Raw genomic sequence first — 8,228 nt, 5'->3', positions numbered from 1 at the left:
TAAGCATTAAGTCAGGCATATTTAATATAATAGCATTTGACTCAAATGCTTTTATTATACATTTTAAATTTAAAATTCGTTTTAAATTAGTAAAAATAACAAATTCATTGTTTAATTTATTTTTGCTAAAACTATAATTTATGCTTATGGTTTCATGCATTGCACTTAATGATAAGTTAACGTTGAAATTTTACTATGATAATTAGCAAAATTATTATATATAAAAAGGTTTTAAATTTTTCTGCAATTAAATGGTCATTAATGGAAACGAGATTTTCAAGGTTACCAACTCTGCAGAAAGATGCTTTCACTTTCTTCAATCAGTTTTGATGATTGAGTGCTTTATTTTTTAATTTATTCATTTTTATTGCTTTTATGGTTTTTAATAAATGAAACTAGATATTGTTCTGTTCTGTTTTGCGTGGGAAGGAAGTACGATTTCTTTGTTAGTTTCGAAACAGGTGGGAAAATACATATTTTCATGATGTTTTTCTGATTGTACTCGTATTTGGTGATGGGATTATGAAAGTAGTTTTGAAAGCAGAAAGAGGAAAAATCGACTATTTTTTTGAAAACGAATCCATAATATTTGATCAATGAAATTAAAAATAAAAGTAACTTTGTCAATCAAGCGCAAGCCGCCTATCATCAAACTACAATAATTTGAAAAATCTTTTTATCAGTTTGCCTTGAGAATTGTTGAGGCAAAACTAGACAAATATTCCATGATATATTAGAGAAATTATACAATACTTTAAAATGATGGTTTCAAGGTTTAATTATTGTGATTTATTAAATCTGAATAACACACATAAAGCAGAAAATTATCATCAGTATTAATTTTGAAACGGGTTCTCTTGTTTCCCTTATGTGGAAAACTATTCACGATACCAGGGTTTTGAATCACGTGATTATTGGGCATCTCCCTTGCAATATTATAAATTAATAAAAAATCATTGTTTACTTAAATTCTGTAAATAAAATTTTCATGAACACTAAAGAAAAAATAAACCGATTCAAACATAATACCTTTTTTATTAAACTATTTGTCTCCATTTATTATATTAAAATGTATTTTCTTTATTGCTAAACACAACACCTAGAGAGAATGTAACCAAAATTGAAAGAATTATTCATCCTATTGTTAAATGATTGAGGAATAGTAAAAAACTCCAATAACAATACTTGAGCCGCGATGGCTCAGGGAATAGAGCGTTCGCTTTTCAATGAGGCGAACCGGGTTCGAATCCCAGTAGATACGAATTATGCACCCGGCTTGCACCGACTACAATGCTGAGGTGAAATATCCTCAGTGGTAGACGGATCATGGGTTAGAGTCCTCTTGCCGACAGGCTAACCGTGGTAGGTTCCCGTGGTGTTCCTGTCCATGTAACGCAAATGCGGGTTAGTTCCATCAAGAAGTCCTCCGCGAAGGCAAATTTCTCCCAATACTTGATCCAGGAGTTCCCTTGTCTTCTGGATTGGGTTCAAAATTACAAGGCGATGGAGTTTTACATTAGTAGTCGTAAACCCAAAAAATTGAGTCGGTTTTTGAAAGATGGTAATAAAATAAAATATCTTACGTCAGGAAGTGAGAACCTAATAGTTTATAGTAAGGTAAACAGTGGGTAGCAAAGGAAAATTTTTTTTAATCTTTTCTTATCATATGCAAAGAAATTTATAAGCATAAGCATTACGTTAGTTATACAGAGAGCAACATTCTTTTGCCATATCGATTAGTTTTTATTCATCAATAATTATTTTTCGATTTTAATGTTTGCATTTAAGTTTCGAGCAGAAATTTTGGCTAATTTCTAGTCACTCTGTAATTAGATTACCATTTGTCAGATATAAAAACAAAAAAATTTCTCCACCGTCCACATTAAAATTCGTTTATGCGCGAAATAGACGTTACTATCAAAGTCAGGGACGTAAGAAGCAAAAGCTTCCCTAGGAAGTGACATTCTAAGTAAAGGTTTTTAACAGCTATAAAAATTTCATTTCTTAAAAAAAGTATTTTTAGAATTGTCTATACCGCAGAATACTATAACGCCCTAGTTATTGCCAGAAATATTACATATCCCGTTGTTTAGCGTACCTAGAAGCACCTAGCTCAGCAAATTTATTGCTAATCAACCATCTGGGGCTATCCCAGAATAAAAACAAAAACTTTTAGATTTCAAGATGAGTCAGTAAAAAACATTTCCTAGCCACAAGTGAAGAGCCCAACCTACACTCATACTACTTGGATGACACAGCCTATTACAAAGGAAACGAACAAAAAATTCTTCAGAGGGCAAGCAACCTGCTTCAAAGTTTACTAAAACATATGGCGATTTTAAAGAGGATTGGCGAGTGATTAGAAGTGTCACTTTCAGGTATCGTTTTCGCCAATTTCTGGAAGAAATATTTTTATAACTGGATCTGGCAGCAGTAAATAACGGATGAGAATTTTATGATTGTATTTCAGATCTATTTCATTGTTTTTGCTTCCGAGTTTTTATTTGTTTATTTTTTATTTTTCCCCCGTGTGTTATCGGTAATGATAGTCGGCGAAGCGTAGCCATGTTTATGTATTCGGCAATTTTCTAAAATTCGACCTTGACTGCGCATGGAACGGTTTTCTGAAGGAAATTTTTTTTTATTTGAAAAAAGAGAAAGTATTGTTTGATCGGACAAGATGTGAAAGAGAAATCTAAGTATAATCGAATCACTTTGAATAACAGTTTGTTTGGAAGTTTTTCGCCTCCGACCGTTGACCTTTTCTTCCGAGCGCTAAATGGATTTGACTAAATTTATAAGTATTTGTAATTTTTTTTTCTTCAAACAGATGTTTAACGCAGCAAAAATTTAGCTGATTTAGATTTCATATTAGAGCGTTGAATTAATTAATAATATTACATGAAGTTTGTAATTTAATTGTAATGTGTAACTAATTCTTATCGATTTAATTTTATTTTTTAGTTTGCGGATCATATTGCTTTAAATAATGTGTTTTTGCCATACAAATATCGTTATTGCTACTCATCATCTTCCCATTTGATTTTCTATTTGTCCTTGATACAACGTTTACAATCGCTTGTTCGTTTTTCGCCCAAATGTTTTCTTTTTTTTGTCAAATTCTGGTTCTGAAACGATTTTTTCAAAACTTCTTTTAATCGTTCTTTTTTTTAAATTTATGATTTGATTCTTTTTATTTCATGTTCCATATTGCTTTAGTATTGTTGATTTTTTTTCGCTATTGTTTGTACACATTTCTTTAATTTAAATTTATTTTTACTCTCAAATACCAAGTTCTCAGTTGCTTGTTCGTTTTTTACGTATGCTTTGTTTTTTAACTATTTTTTTTAATTCCAGTTAAGAATGATTGAAACAAAAATAAAGTATCTCATATTATTTTCCGATATTTCAAATGAAGGGTCTACAAGAAGAGTTGTATTTTTAAAATAAATTATTATAAAGGTGAAATATTATTAAAATTATTGAGAGGAGAAACTGAAATGGCATTCTTATGATAATAAAATAAGCACGTAATCATTTGACATTTAATAAACATTTTGCATTTGATGAATTTCGGAAATAAAAATCAAGTGATTTTTATTTTTAAAAATTTATAGATGAACTTAAACGATGTACAGGTTTCATTTAAAATAATACCAATTCACAAACATATGTAATGAATGTAGTACATATGAACATATGTAAGAACAGTAGAACATATGTAACGAATGAATTTACAATATATGAATTTAATGCTGCTCTTTGAAGGCTCCGTCGTAATATGAAATAATGATTTTTCTGCTGTGAATTTGCAACTGTTTCTCATGATGACTGTTAGGTCAAGTTTAGCCTATCTAAAGACAGCGCTGTATATGCTTATTTTGAAAATGGCGTAAAACGTCAATATGGAGAAAGGCCACAGTTTTGTGAAAATAAAAACCGTTTGTGGTCTAATTTAATATTTAAAAACTTACTCCAATGCCTATGTACCTGGCTCATAAAAATTATCAAAAACTAATAATAAGGCACTGATTTTGACGATTTTCATCCTGGAAAAAGTTTGCCAGATTGGTGATTTTTAAAAAAGTTAAATAGCTTTTAAAAATATTTAAGTTATTTGTCTTTTCTAAAGCCCAGATAATTCTTCACTGCAAGATTATATACATAGTTTAAAATCATCCCATTTGCTTTAAGTGTAAGGCACTTAAACTATGGCTTTTCTATTTTCCTTGGAGACAGAAGCTTCGATAAACAGAGGTTAAATAAGTAGTATAATTTAGGATTTAGGCAATATTCCTATAATTTATCATTTCACGCATGAATTGGAAATTGTGATAAGGTGATTTAATTTCTTTCGATGATAGAAAAGATCAAACGTACATTCAAGCAAGAAAAATATATAATCTTTTAAACTTGAAAAAATTAATCTTGAAATAAGTAAATCCTGAGTTTGTAAATTACCGTTGCCATACACCTATCAAAACTTACAGTTTCTGTTATATTAAATAATATCCCGTTCTACGAAATACCGCCAAGAAAGATTATAGTTAACTTCCAAAAATTCTTGGTAATCATCTCGCTGTTGTTTCTGCACAAAGAAAGTGTATTCAAGAAAACCAAGAATCGTTGAATAAGTATTATCAAACACTTGTCGAATTTAGTCCTGATTTTTCCTAAATCTCTTAAAAAGTGCCATGTAAGGACTAGAAATTACATTCGTTAGTTAGTAATCACTTGAATTTAGGTTTAAATCGGCGAAACTATCAAAACATTGTAACTAATTTTTTCACAATATACAACTTTATTAATTGCTCAAAACTTTTCTTTTGGATTTAGAACGCCAGATTTTGTGAAATAGTCTGCAACTTGAATTACCTTGATCATTCACACCTCTTCTCATACAAAACACGCTCGTTTCTGTGGGCTTCAATAATTTTCTGTGTTTTAGTATAACTAACTATCAGCAAAAAATTAAGTTATCCATAATTTTAATCCAATTTTTGACCGTGGAATAAGTCGATAAGTTATAATAGTCATAAAAACTTCGATCATTAAGGTTCTTTATGATTTAAAAAAGTCATAATTACTTTTTTTTTCAAATCCTACATTTATCTTCTATTTATCCCTTAATAACTAAAAATAGTCTTAAAGTAGTTGCACACCTTAAAAATGAAATTTTCAGTCGAATTTCCTAGAATATATTATTTAACTTTTTAAAACATTTGGAAATTCAATTCCGCTATTCATAGTACTCAAAACGGCCAACTTATTACGACTTTTCTGAAAAGTTTCTTCTAGAGGTAGCTAAGTTTGTGTTTTAATGTGTGGTTCTTTGTTTTATATATATGATTTAAAGTTGTTTTCCCCACCATTACTAGTGATTCAAAAGTTCGCATGAAATGTTTTCGAAACTAAAATAAAAATCTGAAAGTTTTATTTTTTTTTAAATGTTCTGTAAAATATTTTACAAAAAGCGTAGCCCCGAGCACTTGAAATAAGACAGTTATTCTTAAAGACAATTATTTCTAAAGTGTAAGCGCTTCAAAGTCGATATCAACGAGCACTTTTTGTTCTTCTTTTCTCTTACGTGTTCTCTACATTACTTTCACCACCCACAAAATATCATTCTGCTGCTTTGACAGTAATTACCTAAGAATTCGGTAAGTTTTTTAGTGTCGTATTGTTGGGGATTGAGCTAGGATTATGAAAAAATATGTAAATTAAAAGTTTGTTGACAGAAATGACAGATTTCTCATCTTATTTCATAATTGTGCTATTGCGTAGCACACTTTTTTTTCTCTCAATATTTTTGATACCCACCTTTCCTTCATTTAAATGTTACACACACTTCCTTTGTTAAATATAAAATCATGAAATATAATCAGTTTAATCTGCTGATTTTAAATGATTTTATTTTTACCATAATACCTGATGTCACATTTCTTGTTACCCCCCTCAATTCCATTTGTCACAAACTATCACGATTTCACGAACCCCTCCCTCCGCTCCAAGCGTCACATCATTTGCGGACGACCCCAACAAAGTTATACATTTTTGACTATAATTCTCTAAAAGGAACTTTAAAGTTTATTCACTTTGAATTTAGTAAAAAATGTAATTTTTCCAACAATCAAGTGCTGCGTAAACATTGTTTTTTCGGGAAATTTTAATACAATCAAATATTTCCTCCTAGCTTAGAAGAAATTTTAATAATTTTTTATGTTTCGAAGAAAGTTTTAATGTTCGTAACTAGTAATAGAATGAAAATAAATAATTATTTGTTTATAATTTTGACTCGCCCACTCGAGGATAATATTGACTCGCCCACCTCAGACAATAAGATGCATTAACTTCTTTCATTTCAAAAATATACACATTGGAAATTAAAATCGACGTGTTTCAAGCGCTCAGAAGCAGGCGCTCATTTTCAAAACTTGCAAGATGTGAGCGCGAAGAAACAAAAGTGATTTGAGGCATGAAACATACAGTCGCTCACGAAAAATAGAAAAATAAAGGTGAGAAACAAAACTAGAAAAACAACAGTGGCCGAAAGGGGCATGTCAGGATAAAGTGTATTTCCACGCGCTAGGGAGAGATGGTGATTGACTGACATCGTCCACAAGAGAATCAGCAGTAGTATGAATAAAACAAGATTCCAGGACATCAAGATGAGCTGATGTGATTGGGATTGAAATAATTTTGGCATTGTCGAAACTGAACTTAAAAATGCGCGTCTGCTTTTGAGCGGTTGAAACATGTCGACTGTTATTATTAATTTGTATATTTTTGAAGCGAATGATGTTTTGAATCAAGTAATAATATATTACCGATTAAGTTTTTTGGGATGATTTAATTAAGATACTTTTTTTAAAAATAAAATGCTGTAAAATGAGGACGCTAAAGTTTAGTTGATTTTTGAATTAGAAGAAATCACTGTCGCTTTTCGCAATTGCTTTCTTTTTTTAATTTTGGTGTTTTTTCATTTGCATTTAATGTACTATATACGGAATCACCATAAAGTAATATTTTAATTAATTTATGGTGAATTTATTAAATTTTGTAGTAAATAATAATATCGAAGATATTTGTTGAAATTTGTCTTCACACTTAGATGGTAGTGGATGCAAAGTCATACCATAACTATTTTTCTCCATCAAGGCCAACATGAGTCATTTCATTTACAATGCTTTCAAAAACTTAAATTAATTCAAACGCTATTTCTGATATTTGCTTACACGTTTAACCAGTAAAATATACAAAATGTCATAAAATGACTGTTTTTTTTCTTCCAATCAAGGCCACAGTTGATTCATTTAAAAAGTTACATCCGAAATTAAAATGTTGATATCCAATAACAGCTTCATGAATCATTAACAAGTATCCGATTAATCAAGGGATAAAACTTAACACTAATAATTAGTCACAGATCATAAACAAATTCAACTAAACATCTGTGGTAAGAGTTGCTTTATGATTTAGATACGGAGTGAGCTTCAATTAGAACGCGTTTTCGCCCCAAAATCTCTTTTAATCACTTATAAAATATTTAAAACTATTCGTATTAGTTCGTAATTGTTTATGCCTTTTCTCGTGTACTGTTTGGATTAAGTTATTTTCGTTACGATCGATCCATATTTGTGAAAACTATTTTAAATATTATTTAGGTTAAAAAAATGTATGAGGCTGAAGTTGTTTCTCTACAGTGGGGAAAAATTAATAAATATATGATTTATGCGTTTTTGAACTAGGCTTATTTTTAAGTATGAAGTGATGAAAGAACATCAAAATGCCCTAACAAAGTTTTAATTCATTAATTATATTTTTATTTAGTAGTCAATTAATAAAAATAATTATATTTTTATTATTTGATTTATTAATGTATTTTAATTTATTAATTATATTTTTATTAATTGTCAAACTTTGTTAATTTTGATATTTTAGTTAAGTAGAATTTTAAATAAGCATTTGTTATTTAAAAAAATTTTAAATTGCGCATTATTGAAATAACACTTTGTTGTTGTCGAAAAAATTCTTTAAAGAAAGGAATCAAGGTAGTTAATAAAAGCTCACAGCCTTTTCACAGCCATCGAAAATTTATAATTTTACAAAATTCTAGAGGAACGTGGACGAAAAATTAAATATATATATTTTTATGTTGGATTAAATATATGAAACATACAAAAAATAGTGAAATATCATATTGAAAATCGAAACAAGTGATGTAAGAT

Source organism: Parasteatoda tepidariorum, chromosome 6, assembly GCF_982258835.1.
Source record: "Parasteatoda tepidariorum strain Cologne lab strain chromosome 6, Ptep-v5.0, whole genome shotgun sequence".
NCBI lineage: Eukaryota > Metazoa > Arthropoda > Arachnida > Araneae > Theridiidae > Parasteatoda > Parasteatoda tepidariorum.
Note: the sequence above shows the minus strand (reverse complement) of the source record.